This window comes from Lotus japonicus, chromosome 5, assembly GCF_012489685.1.
Source record: "Lotus japonicus ecotype B-129 chromosome 5, LjGifu_v1.2".
Lineage (NCBI taxonomy): Eukaryota > Viridiplantae > Streptophyta > Magnoliopsida > Fabales > Fabaceae > Lotus > Lotus japonicus.
The window spans coordinates 34,333,636-34,356,122 of NC_080045.1; the positions used below are offsets into that span (position 1 = coordinate 34,333,636).

The 22,487-nt window shown below is 37.7% G+C and overlaps 1 pseudogene; it reads right to left on the reverse strand.

Moving 5' to 3' along the window:
• Positions 1-202: 202 nt before the first annotated feature.
• On the reverse strand, positions 203-13,622 carry LOC130719469 (uncharacterized; annotated as a pseudogene).
• Positions 13,623-22,487: the final 8,865 nt, after the last annotated feature.

Here is a 22,487-nt window from a genome sequence, read left to right on the forward strand (position 1 = left end):
TACTTTGGTACCCTTGTCAACAGGGCCGGTCCCGACATTTTCGAGGCCCTGGGCAAATAATAAAAATAGATCCCTAATAATTTTTTTTAAAGAACATTATCTATTTAAATTGTAAATAGCATCAACAACTTCAAAAATATATGACTAACATAAACATAACGTCATATTCTAGTCAATATTATCTAAATAAAAAAAATTTTAACTACTTAAAAAAATCTTCTCTCCTAGCATTTTTTGAAGCAAAATTTTCAGTCAAGTCTTCATATTGTATATTCTCCGACAAATTATTCTCAATTGCTATCAATGCTAACCCATTAAGCCTTTCTTGTAACATGGTAGACCGCAAGTAAGACTTCAACAGCTTCAATTTTGAAAAACTTCTTTCTGCAGAGGCAACTGTCACAGGAATAGTCAATAAAATTCTATATGCAATAATTGTATTAAGGAAAAAATTCATGCCTTTCAAAAATCTCAATATATCAATAGGTCCAATATTACCTGTAGGCAGCATATCTCTTAGTAACCTTAACTCCATACATAATTCTTTCCCATCAATATCACCTTGCTCATTATGTTTCAATGTCTCTTCAAAATGAATACAACAGGCAGCATATCTCTTAGTAACCTTAACTCCATACATAATTCTTTCCCATCAATATCACATTGTTCATTATGCTTCAATGTCTCTTCAAAATGAATACAACAAGACTCTAAAATTGCATTGTCCAATGATTGTAAATTTTGAGAAGTAGACAAGAAACCAAAAACACTTTCATATTGTCGGTATTGCTCAAATCTCTTATTAAGAGATACAAAAGCTTGATCAACAAGGTAAAGAAAAAAATTAACTCTAAATGATTCCTCTTCAGATAGCTCAACTGATGGGGTATTCAAATTCTCATCAAACTGTCTTTTTCTTTTGATTATACGCCTTTGAGGAAATATTGGATCAATATTCAATTCAATGGCAATTTCCGTAGCATAACTCAAGGCATTTTTAAAACCGGTTTCCCTATATTCCTTAAAAAATGAAATCAATCTCGTTATTTTTTTCATAGCAACATCAATAACCATATCTCTTGATTGTAAAAGCTTGCTAACCACATTAATTGCAAATAATATTTCAAACCAAATAATTATCGCGATTAAAAACTCAAAATCACCAAGCTCATTTGTTGCTAAGGATTTAGCTTCACTTCTTATTTTAGAATCAAGATCCTTATCTGACACTTCAAGTAAAGCTTCTCTAAAATCTGGCATTTGAGTTTTAATAGCTCTTACACTATCTACATGACTCTCCCAACGAGTGGATGACAATGATTTTGGAGTCAACCATTTTACATTATCTTTCAAAATTTTCCATCTCTTAGTAGAATTAGCAAAAATAGTATAAATGCGTTGAACAACGCCAAAAAAATCTTTAGCTTTAGCACAAGAGTTCGCCATATCACACAATGTCAAATTAAGACTATGACAAGCACACAGAGTATAAAAGGCTCATGGATTTATGTCTAAAAATTTCTTTTGTACACCTTGATGTTTGCCTTTCATATTAGACCCATTATCATAACCTTGTCCCCGCACATCAAATATGTCAAGATCAAGATTTTTCAATTCATCTTGTAAAACATCAAAAATCCCTTGACCAGTTGTATCATTGACATTCAAAAATCCTTAAAAAGATTCTTCAACACTAACAGAATTTGATGAAATATCCACATATCGTATTATCAAAGACATATGCTCTTGGTGACTAACAACAGGAGTACAATCAAGTATCACTGAGAAATATTTTGCTTGTTTGATTTTTCTAATGATTTCATTTTTAATTGCAGAAGCAAGCAAAAGTATTAACTCCTTTTGAATTTTATGCCCAAAAAAGTGAACATGAATATTATCATCTGTAATTCGCCTAACATGTTCTTGGACAATTGGGTCAAATTCAGCTAACATTTCAATTAAGCCTAAAAAATTCCCATTGCTATTTTGGTACAATCTCTCATTAGAATCACGAAAGGCCAAATTATCAATAGTTTTATCAATAGTTTGAAAATTTTGCATTCTTTTACGCAACTCATACCAAGTAGTTGTAAGATCAAGTTTTGATCATGTAGTACAACTCTATGTTTTGATGATTACAAGTTAACATTTTAGTATGAACAATTATGGTACTCTAACGTGTTTTCTGAGTGTGCTCCTAACAGGCTCTGACCTTAATATAATCTCACACAAATCAGAAGCACTTTGCTTAAAGAGTGACCCTAGCAACGCTTTCGCAATCTCTATGTTCAATCTGAACAGTAGAAAAGCTTCAGAAGATCTGAAGTTAATCAAGCTCTGATATGGACTCAGCTCACTTGAAGTTCTGAAGATCCAGACGTTCTGATAACCCAGACACTCTGAAGGCTCAGAAGTTCTGATGGTTTAAAAGACTCTGAAGATCCAGAAGCTGAAGAGTGGAGACTCTGAAGTCCAGAAGCAAACTGGCTCTGAAGACCAAGTACTTCTCCTCTGAGTTCAGAATCAAAAGGTACAACGGTCAGAGGATCCATGCTTCCCTCTGACTCTGATCAACAAGCTTCACAAGTTTCAACACGAAGCATTCCTCTTATCAGAAGTCAACAAGGTTAAAGGTCACGTCACTATCCAAAGTACAAAAGCAATTGTACTATCCTGACGACCTAACCTAACATTCTCAGCCACAGCAGAAGCTGGTAATCCCAGATCTGCCCTCCAACGGTGGCTTTCCCATGCAATGTTCAAACCCTAATCCTTGGAGTATATATATAGAGGTTGAAGACTGAAAGATGTTGTTGGAAGAAACTTATACGCGCAAGCAATATTCAAATCTCCTAAGCAATCTTTCTTAATTGAATTCATTGTGTTTACTACAAGCTTTTCAGAAGCAATTTCTTTGTAAACAATATTTCTTAAACAGTTGTTTAGTTTACCTTTAGGAGATCAAGGTTGATCGGATCCTAGAGAAGACTAAGAGAGTGAATCTTAGTGTGAGCTAAGTCAGTGTATTGTTAGTCACTTGTAGGTTTCAAGTGCAGTTGTAACAAATCTCTGATTAGTGAATTGCCTTCGTTCTAAGAAGGAAGAAATCACCTTCACGGGTGGACTGGACTAGCTTGAGTGATTCATCAAGTGAACCAGGGTAAAATCCTTGTGTGCTTTTCTCATCTCTTATCTTAAGCACTTTACTTGTGTCTTGAAAGATTTGTTAAAATCTTAAGTGGGAAGTTTTATTTTGAAAACGCTATTCAAACCCCCCCCCCCTTTCTATCGTTTTTCATACCTTCAATTGGTATCAGAGCGCAAGTTCTGATTACCACACCTAATAGTGTTCAGTGATCCGGGCCGGTGTGAAAAACAAATGGCTACCACCAGTGAAATGCAAAAAGATGGTTACAATGCAAAGCCTCCCATGTTCGATGGTCAAAGGTTCGAATATTGGAAAGACAGAATTAAAAGTTTCTTTCTGGGCTTCGACGCAGATCTCTGGGATATCATTGTGGATGGCTATGAGCATCCAGTTGATGCTGATGGCAAGAAGATCTCCAGATCAGAGATGACTGCTGAGCAAAAGAAGCTTTACTCACAACACCACAAAGCTAGAGCTATTCTTCTTAGTGCTATTTCCTATGAAGAGTACCAGAAGATTACAGATCGTGAGTTTGCCAAGGGTATCTTTGAATCCTTGAAAATGTCCCATGAAGGAAACAAGAAAGTGAAAGAATCAAAGGCGCTGTCCTTGATCCAGAAGTATGAATCCTTCATCATGGAACCTAACGAGTCCATTGAGGATATGTTTTCCAGATTTCAGTTGCTTGTAGCTGGAATAAGACCTCTCAACAAAAGCTACACTACAAAAGATCATATCATAAGGGTTATCAGAAGCCTTCCTGAAAGATGGATGCCATTAGTGACTTGAATAGAGCTTACAAGAGATGTTGAGAGTATGAGTCTAGAAGAACTCATCAGCATACTGAAATGTCATGAACTGAAGCGCTCAGAGATGCAGGATCTGAGGAAGAAGTCTATAGCCTTGAAATCCAAATCTGAGAAGTCTAAATCTGAGAAGTCAAAAGCTCTTCAAGCTGAAGCAGAAGAATCTGAAGAAGCATCAGAAGATTCTGATGAAGATGAGCTGACTCTGATCTCCAAAAGACTCAACCGCATCTGGAAGCACAGGCAGAGCAAGTACAGAGGCTCTGGAAAGGCCAAAGGAAAGTTTGAATCCTCATCAGGCCAGAAGAAGTCCTCAGTCAAGGAAGTCACATGTTTCGAGTGCAAAGAATCAGGGCACTACAAGAGTGACTGTCCAAAGCTGAAAAAGGATAAGAAGCCAAAGAAGCACTTCAAAACAAAGAAAAGTCTAATGGTGACTTTTGATGAATCAGAGTAAGAGGATGTTGACTCTGATGGTGAAGTTCAAGGACTCATGGCTATTGTCAAAGACAAAGAAGCAGAGTCAAAAGATGCAACTAACTATGACTCAGCATCAGAGGAAGATCCTAACTCAAACGATGAAAATGAGGTATTCGCTTCTTTCTCAACCTCTGAACTAAAACATGCTTTGTCTGATATTATAGATAAGTATAACTCTTTATTGACTAAGCATAAAGAGTTGAAAAATGATTTCTCTGCTGCTTCTAAGACTTCTTCTGAACATGAGAAAATTATTTCTGAATTGAAAAATATTAATCATGCTTTAGTGAATTCCAACTTTGTGCTTAAGAACCAGATTGCTAAGCTTGAAGAAGTGGTTGCTTGTGATGCCTCTGATAGTAAGAATGAATCTAAATACGAAAAATCATTTCAAAGATTCCTGGCTAAAAGCGTAGACAGAAGCTTAATGGCTTCGATGATCTATGGCGTAAGCAGAAATGGAATGCATGACATTGGCTATTTTAGACCCAATAGAAATGAGCCTCCTATGCCTAAGGCTAAATCCTTGTATGAATGTTTTGTACCCTCTGGTACTATATTGCCTTAACCATTACCTGTTAAAGTTGCTAACCCTCCTCTCAAAAAGGGAACTTTCTCCACGTCTAAATATCATGCCAAAATTTCGTTACACTATCATGTTGAGAAACCCAAGGTGATCAGAACCTCTAAGGTAACTAACAAGAGAGGACCCAGAAAGTGGGTACCTAAGGATAAGATTATCTATGTTGCAGATATCCTTGATAGCTCCACTGAAACACCAATAATGGTATCTGGACAGTGGATGCTCGCGTCACATGACGGGAGAAAGGCGTATGTTCCAAGAGCTAAAACTTAAGCCTGGAGGCGAAGTTGGTTTTGGTGGCAATGAGAAGGGTAAAATTGTTGGTACTGGTACTATTTGTGTTGATAGTAGTCCATGCATTGATAATGTTTTATTGGTAGACGTCTTAACTCACAACTTATTGTCTATAAGTCAATTAGCTGAAAAGGGTTATGATGTTATTTTCAATCAAAAGTCTTGCAGGGCTGTAAGTCAGATCGATGGCTCTGTTCTGTTTAACAGCAAGAGGAAGAACAACATTTATAAGATCAGATTATCTGAGTTGGAATCTCAGAATGTGAAGTGTCTTCTTTCTGTTAATGAGGAGCAATGGGTATGACATAGACGGTTAGGGCATGCTAGTATGAGAAAGATTTTCCAAGTCAATTGCTCAGTCTGAAAGGATTGGTGTCCTTAATTAAACCCAAGTCAATTGATAAACCTCTTCAAGACAAGGAATGGATTCTGGTTATGGAAGAAGAACTGAATCAATTTTCCAAGAATGATGTTTGGAGCCTAGTGAAGAAACCTCAAAGCATTCATGTGATCGGAACCAAATGGGTTTTCAGAAACAAGCTGAATGAGAAAGGAGCTGTAGTAAGAAACAAGGCAAGGCTAGTTGCTCAAGGCTACAGTCAGCAGGAAGGAATAGACTATACTGAAACGTTTGCTCCGGTAGCAAGACTGGAAGCTATCAGACTACTGATCTCATTCTCAGTGATTCACAACATAATTCTTCATCAGATGGATGTTAAGAGTTCCTTCCTAAATGGTTACATCTCAGAGGAAGCCTATGTTCATCAACCTCCAGGTTTTGAAGATGAAAAGAACCCTGACCATGTTTTCAAATTGAAGAAATCTCTCTATGGTCTGACGCAAGCTCTTAAAGCATGGTATGAGAGACTCAGCTCATTCCTTTTGGAAAATGAGTTTGTAAGGGGTAAAGTAGATACAACTCTCTTTTGCAAAACTTACAAAGATGATATCTTAATTGTGCAAATTTATGTTGATGATATTATATTTGGATCTGCTAATCCATCTCTATGCAAAGAGTTTTCTGAGATGATGCAGGCTGAATTTGAAATGAGCATGATGGGAGAACTCAAGTACTTTCTGGGTATACAAGTTGATCAAACACGAGAAGGAACTTACATCCATCAGAGCAAGTACACTAGAGAACTTCTGAAGAAGTTCAACATGATAGAATCTACAATCTCTAAGACTCCAATGCATCCTACATGCATCCTGGAGAAAGAAGATGCAAGTGGTAAAGTTTGTCAGAAGCTCTATCGTGGTATGATAGGACCACTTCTATACTTAACTGCATCTAGGCCAGATATTATGTTTAGTGTTCATCTATGGGCTCGTTTCCAATCAGATCCGAGGGAAACCCACTTAATTGCTGTTAAGAGGATCCTGAGATATCTGAAAGGTACCACTAACCTTGGCTTGATGTATAAGAAAACATCAGAGTATAAGCTTTCAGGTTATTGTGATGCTGATTATGCTGGAGATAGAACTGAGAGAAAAAACACTTCTGGAAATTTGTCAATTTCTGGGAAGTAACTTAGTCTCATGGGCAAGCAAGAGGCAATCAACCATTGCACTATCCACTGTAGAGGCAGAATATATCTCAGCAGCAATCTGTAGCACTCAGATGCTCTCGATGAAACATCAGCTGGAGGATTATCAAATCCTTGAGAGCAACATCCCAATCTATTGTGATAACACTGCTGCAATCTCACTGAGTAAGAATCCTATCTTACACTCAATGGCAAAACACATTGAGGTAAAGTATCATTTTATTAGAAATTATGTTCAGAAGAGCGTACTTCTTCTGAAGTTTGTTGATACTGACCATCAATGGGCAGATATATTTACAAAGCCCTTAGCAGAGGATAGATTTAATTTCATTCCTAAAAATCTGAATATGGACTTTTGTCCAGCATGAAGATGGATCAGAACTTCTGACTATGATGCTTCTTTATCAGAAGATGTCTAGTTCAGAAGGTAACTCCATCAGAGGTTAAGTACCCATTGGTGGTTACTCTGAAGCTGAGACAGTAAATGTGTGTCAGTAGCTATGATACATCGTTCCTTGTGCCCGTGCTGACAATCTGTCGTAATGAATGTTGATGTGCTTCTCTCCACCGTGTGATATGTGTATCAATTGTTTGTAATGATGTCTTTAATTTTTAACCGTTGATTTTACTTTGCTTTTTAATCAACAACGGTTATTTTCAAAAAACCACTATGCACACATGTTCTCCATCACTTATTGTTTTACTCTCTCTCTCGTTTGCAAAACCCTTAATCCCCACGATCTTTCTCTCTCTCTCTCTCTCTCTCTCTCTCTCTCTCTCTTTCATCCTCTCTCTTTCTACCCAAACCTTCAACCGCTTCAGAAATGGTGAAATCCAACAGAGGTCAAACTGTTGAAGGAAGGAGATTTCCTGTCATGGTGGTGGGTCAGACTACCGGTCAATCGAGCTCCGCTACTCAGCGAAATAAACCAGAAGTTCAAGCTACAGGTCAGATAATTCCTCTCGCACAAAGGGGTTGTGCTGTTACTTGTGTCTACTCTCCTGATGAACTCTAGGTTCTTGCTGAATGGAGATTTGATCTTGACAACATTGCGGCCAACGGGTTTGATCTTCGTCCTGAAGTAAAAGCTCAAGGCTGGGAAGAATACTTCAACAGGCTTCCTGGTCCAGTCTACATCAAATTGGTAAAGGAATTCTGGAAACATGTCGACTGTGATGATAACCAAGTAGTCTCCTACATCGTTGGCAAAAGAATTATCATCACGGAGAAATCAATCGTTGATCTTCTGGGTGAAAATACCAGTACAGGCTACAGATTCCAACTGTTGGAATCAAAGGTAAAACCCAAGACCAAAAAAGCTGTTAACCAAGCTCTCTACACAAACTGGCAGCCAGGCAAGAATGACTGCAAAGTGGTAGAACTTCATCCTAAGCTGAGGATTTGGCACAAGATTCTTCTGCATTGCATCAATCAAAGGCCAAAGGGAAGCTCTCCAGACTACATCAATTTCTGTCAGAAAATGATGTTTTTCTTCATTCAGGACCACAAGAAAATCTGCCTTCCTTTCTTCCGGTTCTCTTATCTTAAAGAGTGCATAAAGAAGTCCAGAACAACTGCTTCTCCAATGTCTGTAACCAGATACATTCCTTTTGGAAGATTGCTCTCATACCTCTTTCTGGAAAGCAAATTGATAGAAGATCTGACTAAAGCAGGCTGCACAGAGGATCTGACAACTGTTGTTGGTGATGTCTTCACTTCCACATCCATGAAAAAGATGAGATTGATTAAAAAAAAGGTTGCACCTGCTCATGAAGACACCTCTAATGAAGTCCGACAGAGAAGAGTCCCTCTGACCGATTACCCTCTATGGTCCAAAGCTGATGACCCAGCTGCTATCTTGCACTATCTAGCTGATCTGAGGGAACAAGGTTTTGAAATAGATGTCGATGAGTTTTTCAGAACCCTGCCACCAGCTCCAGAATTTGATTCTCCTCCCAAGAAGAAGAAGAAGAGAAGAATAATTATAGAGGAATCCTCTGAAGAGACTGATCCCTCTGATGGTATTGATCAGAGGAAGAAGAATGAAAAGCCTAAGAGGAAGCATGAGGAACCCTCTAAGCCATATGCTTCATCTGATGGTGATGATGATAATGCTCCTCCACCAAAGAAATTGAAGAAGCAAGTAAGAATTGTGGTGAAGCCAACTCGTGTGGAACCAGCTGTTGAGGTAACCAGAACTGAAGCTCCTGCCAGGGTTACTCGGTCTGCAGTGAAATCATCAAGTAAGTTTCTTGTTTCATTTAATGATGATGATTTAAACTCATTTGATGCACTACTAATTTCTGCTCTTCTAAATCGCACTGCTACCCCACTCTCTCCCATTCAAGAGTCTCAACCAGCTGACCAAAACACCTCTCCAACTACCTCACCTAGATCTTCATTCTTTCAACCCTCTGATGAAGAAGCACCTCTTTGGAATATGCTTCAGACTCCCAAACCCTCTGAACCTACCTCACCTATAACCATTCAATATAATCCACAAGCCTCTGAACCCATTATTTCTGACCAGTCTCACCATGAACCCAGAACTTGTGATCACTCTGTCCGCAGAGGATCAGATCATCCTGCTCGCAGAACAACTGATACAGACACTACTGCTCCTTGTCCCTCTGTATCCTTTCCCACAAATGTTGTCGACTCCTCACCCTCAAATAACTCTGAATCCATTCGCCAATTTGATCAAATTGCGAAACAAAAAGAGTCTGCTATCCTTGAGTACTATCAGACCATTCCTAGCCCAAGGACATATCCTGGACCTAGACCAGAACGTCTAGTTGATCCAGATCATCCTATTTCAATGGTCCCTCTGAATGCAGCATCTCCTTCATCTCTTCCTGTACAACCAGCACTTCCCTCACAACCAGAAAATGTCCAACCAGAAAACTCGGTCTCAAACCATTCCTCGGTTAGATCTCCAAACTCTGAGGTTGAGACCTCTCAGCCTAACCTTGAGATCAACACTTCAAACAACCAAACTCTAGATGTTGGTTCTCCTCAAGGTGCTTCTGAAGCAAATAGCAGTAATCATCCCACTTCTCCTGAAACTAATCTCTCCATTGTTCCCTATACATATCTCAAACCCAACTACTCCCTTCTTTAGTGCATCAGTGTGTTTAATTATGAAGCATCATTAATGGTTCGCAATGTGCAAGGTCACACTGACCTTCATGAGAACCCTGACTCTGTTGCTGAAGAATGGGATCATCTGTGTGATTGGATGATTGCTCAAGTTCCTATCTTGAATAGTCATCTCACAGCTGAAAGGGATCAGAGGATTGAAGCTGCTAGGCAGCGTTTCAACAGAAGAGTGGCTATGCATGAACAACTAAGGGTTGAGTTACTTGATGCTATTGAGGAAGCTAGAAAGAAGAAAGAACAAGAAGATGAGGCTGCACGTCTAGAAGCTGAACGACTTGAGAATGCAAGGTTAGAAGCTCTGAAAGAAGCTGAGAGGCTACAGGCTGAAGCTGATGCTCTCCGAGGTCAAGTTCTTGCACCAGTGCCTTTCACAAGTGCTGCTTCTCACTCCACTCAAGCTCCTCACTTTGCTCAAGATAATCTTCAGGATATTCCATCCAGTTCTACTCAGCCAAGACCTTCCAGAATTGCTATTTTGGAACAACGTCTTAATTCTCATGAGACTCTCTTGTTCAGCATGAATGAAGCCATTCAAGAACTCCTTTGTCGCACTGCAAAACCTTAGTTTTAGGATCTCTCTCATTTTCTTCTTTGTTTGATAAACTTTTAGTTATTTGTTTCTATGTTTTAAGTCTCATTATTGCGTTATGTGATTATTTATTTCGCTTTTCTTCTTGCATATAACACAACATATATCTGAAAAAATTTTTAATTACTCAACCTTCCACATTACATATTACATCATCATTCATCTGCATTACTCTAGAATGGAGGATCCTTCCTCATTCTCCTACACTCTTGGCGCTGCTCTACTCTTTCCTTCTCCAGACGATCGAGTATGTACTCTATGTTGCAGAGCATGTTGCTCAGCTCATCCCTCTCCAGACACTCCTCCATCGTCTCCAGATCCTTCTCCACTGCTTTCTTCTCTTCCAGCAGATTCAGCTCCAGCTTGCAAAGCTCCTAAATCTCCTCCACGAAGCAGAGGAATTCCTTCAGATCTTTCTCCAACTCTGGACTAAGATCCTTTTCAAGCAGCGTTGTAGTCAGCTCATGTATGGTTATTGGACCCTCTGGGTGCCTAATATTGATGAAAAGATCTTCATCAAAAGCCTTCCTTCTGAGCTCCTCTAATGCAACCATGTATGATGCCATTTGTTATTCTGAAGTAGTCTTGTTGTGAAGCCTACTTTGTTCCTTCGCTTTATATAAGCATCCTTCTCTCTCCGGAAATTATTGCTCTTACAGTTTCTCAAGGATAAGTTATTGGTAACTGAAGCTTCTCTTTACTCCCGTGGCTGGTGGTAAACGTTCTAAATATGCATTAATTCCTTTCTTTAATTCACTGATTTCTTTTTTATCATTAATTCCTTCTCCATCTTTTTGAAACTTAGACCTTCTCTAAGGGGGAGTACCTTGTACTTCAAGCTAAGTTTTTCACACCCCAAGCTTTTTGTTTATGACAAAAAGAGGGTGCATAGATGTGTCACTTTAAGAGTTCCACTATTATGACCATAGATGTGTCACTGGGCAAATACAAGGAATACATTTCACTTCTTCTGGAGTGATATTGGTTGACTCTGATACCCTACTCGTGACTCTGAATACTTATGCGCTCTGATTATTTCATTTCATCTATGTCATGCGTTTTCACTCGGAACTCTTCTATTATTTAGCTCAGAATCTAGATATTACTAACGTTTTCATTAAGTCTTAGATTCAGGGGGAGCTAAGCTCAGAATCAAGCTATGACTTGGATTCAGAATGAGCAAAATAAACCATTCACATCAGGATAAGTCTAATTCTATTTCTCTAAACTCTGAGTGAATTCAGTTTATTGTTTAAGAATTGTTCATCAAAATACTTGGTTTTGTCATCATCAAAAAGGGGGAGATTGTAAGATCAAGTTTTGATTTTGTAGTACAACTCTATGTTTTGATGATTACAAGTTAACATTTAAGTATGACCAATTATGGTACTCTAACGTGTTTTCTAAGTGTGCTCCTAACAGGCTCTGACCTTAATATAATCTCACACAAATCAGAAGCACTTTGCTTAAAGAGTGACCCTAGCAACGCTTTCGCAATCTCTATGTTCAATCTGAACAGTAGAAAAGCTTCAGAAGATCTGAAGTTAATCAAGCTCTGATATGGACTCAGCTCACTTGAAGTTCTGAAGATCCAGACGTTCTGATAACCCAGACACTCTGAAGGCTCAGAAGTTCTGATGGTTTAAAAGACTCTGAAGATCCAGAAGCTGAAGAGTGGAGACTCTGAAGTCCAGAAGCAAACTGGCTCTGAAGACCAAGTACTTCTCCTCTGAGTTCAGAATCAAAAGGTACAACGGTCAGAGGATCCATGCTTCCCTCTGACTCTGATCAACAAGCTTCACAAGTTTCAACACGAAGCATTCCTCTTATCAGAAGTCAACAAGGTTAAAGGTCACGTCACTATCCAAAGTACAAAAGCAATTGTACTATCCTGACGACCTAACCTAACATTCTCAGCCACAGCAGAAGCTGGTAATCCCAGATCTGCCCTCCAACGGTGGCTTTCCCATGCAATGTTCAAACCCTAATCCTTGGAGTATATATATAGAGGTTGAAGACTGAAAGATGTTGTTGGAAGAAACTTATACGCGCAAGCAATATTCAAATCTCCTAAGCAATCTTTCTTAATTGAATTCATTGTGTTTACTACAAGCTTTTCAGAAGCAATTTCTTTGTAAACAATATTTCTTAAACAGTTGTTTAGTTTACCTTTAGGAGATCAAGGTTGATCGGATCCTAGAGAAGACTAAGAGAGTGAATCTTAGTGTGAGCTAAGTCAGTGTATTGTTAGTCACTTGTAGGTTTCAAGTGCAGTTGTAACAAATCTCTGATTAGTGAATTGCCTTCGTTCTAAGAAGGAAGAAATCACCTTCACGGGTGGACTGGACTAGCTTGAGTGATTCATCAAGTGAACCAGGGTAAAATCCTTGTGTGCTTTTCTCATCTCTTATCTTAAGCACTTTACTTGTGTCTTGAAAGATTTGTTAAAATCTTAAGTGGGAAGTTTTATTCTGAAAACGCTATTCAAACCCCCCCCCCTTTCTATCGTTTTTCATACCTTCAGTAGTGATATTGTGAACATGTTCCATGTCTGTCTCATGCTCTCTAAGTCTTTCACCAAAAACAAAATACTTTATCAAGCTTTTTAGAATAAACAAGCCAATCTCTATCACATTTCTCTCCATTTGGTAAAACTCTAGTATACAAATTAGTCGTAAAACGTCTAGATGATTTATCTTTAGGACCCTTCATAATAGACAAATCTCTTTTAGGACCTTTTGTTGATAATAAATTAATCATTCTAGACTCAAGAGTATCCCATATTGTTGGATCAAATATTTCTATATCATCACCATTGTCATTAGCATTATCAACATCTAAATTCACATTTTCAGTAGCATTAACGTTAGCATTTTCCTCCATATTTTCAGCATCTAAATTAACATTTTCAGTAGCATTAACATTAGCATTTTCCTTCATATTTTTAGCATCTAAGTTATCATTTTCGGTAGCATTAACATTATCATTTTCCTCCATATTTTCAATAGAAACCATATTTCAATAGTTCCAACATCAAACATTTTGATTTTCAATGGGAATTTGTGGTTCTCTTATAATAAATTTATTAAGAGCTCCTGATTGAGATCGAGTTAACTCATCAAGTCTTTTCCTTTTCTTACGTTTCTCACATCCAGAATCAAACTTTCTAATCTTAGGAGGCATAGAGGAATAATGAAAACAAATTTAGAACCTCAAATTTCTCACTTTCTCACTGTTCTTGATCAATTCCGCAGCGTTGAAGTTGAACTGGTAAATAAAAAATTAAGAGATAATTAATAAATAAAATCAAGAGATTCAGGGGAAGATGATGTTTTGTTAATCTCAATAAACAATAAAAAAACAAAAAGTAATGTTGTGGTTACCTAACAAAGAGAACAAAAGGGAAAAAATAGCAATTGGTATAAACACAGCTTGGGTTGAAGCAGTAGCATGACCTAGCAACTACTAAAGGTTTCCCTTGCACCGCCGTTTTGTATTTTAATCAGTGAACAACAACAAGCCAACAAAAGATTTTTGATATTAAACCAAGCAACTGCTAAATTTTTCCCTTGAACCGCCATTTTGTATTTTAATGGGAATTTTTTTTTGGGGCCCCTTCTTTTTGGAGGCCCTAGACTGTGGATCTGCCTGCACAGGCCTAGGGCCGGACCCACAGCCCAGGGTCGGCCCTGCTGATAAAGTAACGTAACTTAAAAAGTGAAAGTTGAGTTTTTTGTCCAAAGAAAAAAGTGTGTCTTGCTAATGCATTCTTTCTAAAAAAAGAGTGGGTGTGCATGAGCATTCCCCTTATTTAAAATGTATTTTTTATTTAACTTTCATCAAAAACTAATACAAGTGTCATGAGAGGTGTCTAGCCATGAAGCAGTTTCAGCTCAGTTTCAGAGACGTGTTTGAGTTGTGTTCACGCCTTGTCTAAGCCTAAAAATTTATATTTTTAATCCGAGACCTCGAACAAGCTCCCGTGTCGGAGACTGGATACGCCATTACCCAGAAGTGTCCGTGCTTCCTAGATTTGGGGTGAAGCACATAGAACGGCTGTGCATGTCCTAAATCCGTCACCATTTATAATGTATTCCCTTGCAATGCAATTTTAAGTATCGTAGAATGTTTGATCTAGTAAGGATGTTTCTTATGATCATCTACGTGATTTTGGATCCAAAGCTCTTGTGCATGTTCCTAGAGATGAAAGATCTAGGAAATGTGTGTTATTTGGTTATGATCTAGATGATTTTGGGTACAAGTTTTATGATCATGTTTGTAAGAACTTTATCAAAAATCGTGATGCTAAATTCATAGAGGATCAAGTGTTGAAAGACATTTATAAAGAAGATATTTCAGTGCCTCATGTCAATAGTGATGTGGCTGACTTAGATTTGATTTCTTTTAGGGCTCGTTTGGCACGCCGTATTAGGCATGATAGTATAAGCTTATACAATACATTATGAGTTTATCCATTGTTTGGTGATGACATTGTATTGTATAAGCTTATCCATCAAAGTCCCCTTATACGTTAAAATGACGTATTATTTAATCCATCATGTGAGTGATGGATAAGACATGATAAGGTTGCGACGTATAAGTCACCATCACCACCACCCTCTATTGCTGCCAACTTACACCACCATTGGCACCACCACCACCACCACCACCATCCGATCACTGCCGCCGCCGCCACCACCGCCCTACCGTCACCACTGGTGTTGCCACCACCACCACCACCGCCGCCCTACCGCCACCACCACCATAATCGCCGCCACCACAACCTTATCGCCACCACCACCATAATCGCCGCCACCACCGACACCACAACCACCACCCTATCGCCACCACCACCACCACCACCACCATTGCCTCCACCCTCCACCGTCACCACCACCCTACTAAGCCGCCACCGCCTTACTACCACCACCACACTCTATCGTCGCCAACACCACAACCACCATCGCTGCCACCACCGCCACCACCGATGTTGCCGCCACCGCCCTACCGCCACCACAACCACCACCCTATCGCCACCACCACCATAATTGTCGCCACCACTCTATTGCCACCACCGACACCACAACCACCACCCTATCGCCGCCACCACCACCACCACCACCATTGCCTCCACCCTCCACTGTAGCCACCACCGCCTTACCACCACCACCACCACCCTATCATCACCACCACCACAACCACCATCGCTGCCACCACCACCACCAACCTATCTCCACTGTCACCACCACCGCCACCAACACCAACCTACCACCATTGCCACCACCACCACCAACCTACCACTACTTCCATCACCACCGCCACCACCGTTATAATCACCTCCATATTTGATTTTTATTTTATATCATTATTCAATACTTCATTAAACATAAAATTGCATTAATTTAAACGATATGGTAAATTATACAGTGTACGTCCAAACGCTGGATAGTATAAGAAAATTATCAGGGCTTATACTATCAGGCCTAATACTATCAGGCCTTATACTATCAGGCCTTATACTATACGTCGCACCAAACGGGCCCTTAGTGTAGACTAGAATCAGAAAGAGGTGAGATTACCGATATACTTCATCCGTCCTTAATTATAAGTTAAAGTTGTAAAAATTACGCTTATTAAGAAATCCTTAATTGATGCATTGGTTTTTTAAAAAAATTGTACAATCTTCTATATTTACCTCTATTTAAGTGTGTAGTAATAGGAGAAAAGATGATAAAAGTTAGTTTCAATTTCAAAATTTTGGCATTGAAAAAGCAATAAATGCAAGGATAAATATGGAAAAAAAATTAGCTTTTGCATAGTTAGCTTATATTTAATGACACCACATATGTCTCAATGTTAGCTTATAATTAGGGACGGAGGGAGTACTAGATACAATTGATGTTGATAACCCTGCTCAGGATGAAAATCATGAGATTGATCATGATGAACAACCACAGTATGTTGATCTTGTTGCTCTGAGAAAATCCATTGATGATGATTATGTTCTGGTGACTCATGGTGGAGAACCAAAATCTTATACGGTGAATGCTCTTAGTTGTTTTTTCTCTAATTCACGGGAGCTGCGACATGACAATCAAGATTGCATAAGTGTGTTGCTCTATCTACCGCACAATCAGAGTTTATTATTACTACTAAAGCTTGCAAGAAGTGTTTGTCTATGAAGAAATTTTTTCAAAAGCTTGGTTTCTCTCAAACACGTTAGGTGTTATTTTGACAATCAAAACACTATTTACCTCGATGATAATGATGTTATTATGTTGACAAATTCACTCTCGAGGGAGAAGTTTGAGATTTGCAGCCTGATTTTTTTTTTGGTAAACAAACAAGTTCATTGATAGTGAGCCAAAGCCCAAAAGGAGTGGACAAAGCCACAATACAATCAGTCTTTTCTACAGAGCCCAAACAAATAGACAATACAAATTATGGGCCTGCTAACTGAAGGAAATGTCACGAAAGGCAAGCAAACCGTGATTTGCAGCCTGATTGGATTACAAGATTTTCCACTACGTAAGAAGTGAGTGAGAGATTTGTTAATTGGACTCTCCCAAGTGAAGTCAAACTAACTTTAAAAAGAAAAAAAAAACTACTTTGTGGGCCGTAGCCCATTATGAGTTTAAAATAGTTAAATCCCTTGTGTTTGTAATTTGATGCTACATGGAGCAACCGTAGCGTGAAAAAGTGTATTGCATTTGAAATTCTTAGGTAGCGTTTGGTAGACAGGTGGGAAGGGAACGGAACAGGACACATGGATTCCGTTTTGTATTTGTCGTGTTTTTAAGATGGAACGGAACGGGACAAAAGGCTCTAGGAACGAGACACTTTAGTTCCCTGTAAAAGGGTGGAACGGAAGGGAACGAAACGGAACACTCTCTTAAAACTTTTGCAAGTTCAAAAATACCCCTAATTTATATTTGGAATTTTATGTATCTAAACAGTTTAAAATCACTTATAAAATTGAAAGCACTTATTATATTTGTAGACAAAGTTAAATAAAAATCTACTTTTTCAAAAAAATCACTTAAAATAAAATCAATTATATTTTTCAAAAGTAAAATCAATTTTTGTAAGCAATGATAAACGAGCCAATTAGAGTGCGTTTGATTCAACTTATTTTGGAAAAATCACTGTTTAATAAAAAAATCAATTTTAAAATAAAAAAATCACTTTTTTAATCAAATATCACTTTTTGTGTTTGTTTCAGCTGAAGCTGAAAACAGATTATTTGAAATAGTTACTTTAGCTTATCATGAAAACCTATGATGATAGATGAGAGGAGATAAAAAAAGTGATTTTAATTAGAGTAATCAAACACGAATCAACTTAATTAAAATAAAATCAATTATTTTTTAAAAGTAAAATCAGTTTTTGTAAGCAATGATAAACGAGTCAATTAGAATGTGTTTAATTCAACTTATTTTGGAAAAATCACTTTTTTGTTTTTGTTTCAGCTGAAGCTGAAAACAAATTATTTGAAACAGTTACTTTAGCTTATAATGAAAATCTATGATGATAGATGAGGGGAGTAAAAAAAAAGTAATTTTAATTAGAGTAGTCGAACACGAATCAACTTATGCTTTTCTCAAAATCTCTTAAAAAAATTATAGTAAAAAATCAATATTTTTAATCTAAATAAACGCACTTAAAATAGCTTAAATAGATAATTAGGTTTCTGTTTTTTTCAATAGCATACTGAAACAACTTAAACAATATATAAGTGATTATTTTAAAGAAATAAGTGATTATTTCATGAAGTAAGCAATAACAAACGGTTTCTATGTAAAATGTTCAATTGAGTTCAATTTGTTTTCCTCAATCAAATATTAAACATGCAGGGTTATATATGTAATTAAAATCATGGTTCTGTTCTATTGAGTTGGAGTTACCAAACACAACACATAGAACATTATTGTCCTGTTCCATCCTGTTCTGTCCCGTTCCGTTCTGTTCTGTCATGTTCCGTTCCGTCACCAAACGCTACCTTACTTCTAATGAGGCACACAAAGTTGCTGTTGGAGCAGCGAAAGTATAGTAGTGGAAAATATAGGAGAAGACTTAAACTTTTTATTTTTCTGAATTTCTTAATGAAGTACTTACAATGCTTCTCTATTAATACTAGAGAATAGAGAAGATTAAAGATGTAACTTATGCAACTACATAAAGGACATTAACCTCTAACATTACTATCTTTGTAACCACCAAGCATTAATATGATTGTAACCCCTAAGAAATGCATAAAGACACTTAAACAAAATGTAACCAACAATTGCAAATTAACTTATCATTTAACACCCCCTCTTAATTTGTAATCATCATAGCATCTTTGAATTTTTGAAGCTTCTCAAAAGACACCGGTTTGGTAAGAACATCTGCAGGTTGTTCTCCGGTATTGATAAAATCCAAGTATATTTCTTCCTTTAGCGCCATATCACGAATGTAATTTTGACGCAACTCAATGTGCTTTGACCTTCCATGAAAAACTGGATTCTTTGACATAGCTATTGCAGATTGGTTGTCACAAAAGATAGGAGTAGGATCTTCAACCATTTGCTGCAAGTCTGATAAGTGTCATATTTACCATGTTTTACATTATATTTTAGGCACTTATTTATTGTAATAATGAGAAATTTCTTATAAGTAAATCTCTTTTAAGTTGATTATGTAGAAAATGATTCCAATCTCAATTTGAGTTGTAGGTTGAAGAGTATTTGAGAAAGTGCATGATTTGGATGAAAGAAAGCTTGTAAATGAAGAAATACACTTAGCCTTGAAGAATCCGACTCAAGAACTTTGAAAACCCACAAGAAAATCAAGTTTGTTGTTCCAATCATGCTTAGCATGTGTTCCAGGGTGCTAATCATCATCTGGCAATGGAGGCTCCTTCAGCATGAAGTAACAGGATGCTAAGCGTTTAAAGTGGAGTGCTTAGCATCATCTGGCGGTGGAGAATCCTTCATAATGAAGAAACAGGGCGCTAAGCACCTAAAGTGGAGTGCTAAGCACCCTGTAACAGATCTGCAATGCTATAAAACTCAAAGTTCAGCACAGAAACAGGGAGAACGAAAAAGAGGACAAAAAAAAACTCGAGAAAAGGAAGAGGGATAGAGAGATTGGGAGCTTTGTTACCTTCCGTCGAGCTGGGAACACTCCGACGACGGCACCGATCATCCATTACTTCTCTTTAACTCTTGTAAGCGTGAAAGCTTCCATGGAAATGGATACCTAAACCTTTTTTGTGTTGGGATTGGATGTAATCTTTTGATTTTTATGTATTCATCTTGATTCTCATATATGAATTCATGTTTTATGTGATGATTTCAATGGGTTATCTTGCTCTTAATGCTAGTTTTAGATTGATCAACTAGAGCTTGATAATTGATTTGATTGCTTAGTGGAAACTTTGTTCTTGAATCTGAAATAGATAAACCCATCTCTTGAATCTAAGTTCTAGGAATAGAGTTAGTTCAAGAGTCAAAGAACATCTAATTTTAATGCTTATTGCTTTCTAATTTATTCAAGGATGGTTAGGAAGTGATTTGATAATCTTTGTCATTAGGGAACTATGATGAAGTTAAGAAATGGTGTGATGAAATCAATCATAAATCATGGTTTCTATATGAAATCATAGAATACAGCGAAGTTGATTGATGAAACCCGATCCCAACCATTTTCTCAACTTGTTTACAATCCTTTTTTACTATTGTTTGTTGTGTTTTTCCATATTGATCGGTAATCAAAACAACCCACAATCAACCTTTAATCCATTGCTTAAGTAATTTAGCTAAAGAACTGCATTGTATTTCAATTCCCTGAGGACGATAAAAACCCTTTACTATACTACAATTGAATCTTGAGGGATTCGAAAGTGGTTAAGTAAAAATTCTTTCAACAAAGTCACACAAAATTCTTCTTAGCCAAATAGCCTCATTGGTGGCTTCATTTGCTGAAATAAATTCAGCTTCAGCTGATGATAAAGCAATTGAGTTTTGCTTTTTAGAACTCCATGAGATAGGCTTAGAGCCAAGACAAAAAACATAGGCTGATGTGCTCTTTCGGTCATCAAGACTTCCAGCCCAATCACTTTCTGTATATCCAACAAGCTTGTTGTCTTCTTCTTTCACATATTTGATCCCAAGCTTCTTAGTTCCTCGAAGATAGTGAAGAATCCTCTTGGCTGCTGCAAAATGAAGCTTACTTGGTTCATTCATAAATCTGGAAACCAAACTAACTGAATGCACTATATCTATCCTTGTATTAGTGAGATAAATTAAGGAACCAACAAGACTTCTATAGATTTTGGGATCTGATTTTTCTGCACCATCATCCAGCTGAAGTTTCTCATTCAAGGCCATGGGAGTTGGAGCTGGATTAGAGTTCTCCATTCTGAATTTTTTAAGCATGTCTGAAACATACTTCTCTTGAGTGATAAAGATCTCCCCTTTTGATTGCTTCACTTGAATTCCAAGGAAATACTTCATCAATCCAAGATCTGTCATTTCATATTCTTTCATCATTGCCTCCTTAAAAGAGTCCACCATGTTAGCATTGGTTCCTGCATAAATCAAGTCATCAACATAAAGACAAACCATTAGAAAATCTTCTCCATTTTTCTTCACATAGAGAGATGGTTCAGATGGACTTCTCATGAATCCACTTCGCAAGAAATAAGCATCAATCTTGCTATTCCATGCTCTTGGCGCTTGTTTGAGGCCATAAAGTGCTTTCTTCAGTTTGTAAACCTTTCCTTCTTCCCCCCTTGCTTCAAAACCTTGAGGTTGTTGAACATAGACTTCTTCTTCCAATTCTCCATTAAGGAAGGCTGATTTAACATCTAGCTGAAAAACTTGCAACTCCATTTGAGCTGTAATGGCAAGCACAATTCTGATTGTCTCCATACGCGCCACAAGAGCAAACGTCTCATTAAAATCAACGCCGGGCAATTGAGAATACCTCTTTGCTACCAATCTTGCTTTGTATTTTTGCACACTGCCATCTTCATTGTATTTGGTCTTATAAACTCATTTCAAACCAATTGAATCTTTTCCTTTTGGAAGATCAACCAGCTGCCAAGTTTGGTTCTTTTCAATGCTCCTCATTTCTTCATTCATAGCTTTCCTCCAAGCATCTTCTTTTACAGCTTCCTCAAAGAATTGTGGTTCACTTGCAAAAAATGACATATTGCAAGATTCATAAATTTCAGATAAAGAACGAAACTTTATTGGAGGAGTTTCAGAATCTGAATCATCTTCATTAGTATTACTCCTTGATGGGCCAGCAACATCTTGAGGGGATTGTTCAAGAGGAGCAAGAGGTGCAAGTTCAACAAATCCATGATGAGCATCTTCATCTTCCCATTTCCATGCTGCACTTTCATCAAAAAATACATCTCTTGAAAGCACCAATTGATTAGTCATTGGATTATAAAGACGATAACCTTTTGATTCATCACTATATCCAATGAAAATAAGTTTCTCACTTTTCTCATCAAATTTTTCTCTCTTTTGAGAAGGAATGAGAGAATAAGCAATACAACCAAAGACTTTAAGTTGACTTACAATTGGCTTTCTTCCATGCCATGCTTCAAAAGGTGTTTTGTTTTGGACCGCCTTTGTAGGAGATCTATTTAGGATATATGCAGCACTGCTAACAGCTTTAGCCCAGAATTTGTTTGGAAGCTCCTTTCCTTTTAACATGCTCCTTGCCATTTCTACAATTGTGCGATTTTTTCTTTCTGCCACACCGTTTTGTTGTGGTGTGTACCTGATTGTAAGCTGCCTTTGAATGCCTTGTTCCTTGCAATAGTTAAGAAATGGCTTATGAATATATTCTCCTCCACGATCTGTTCGAAGAGTTTTTATCTCA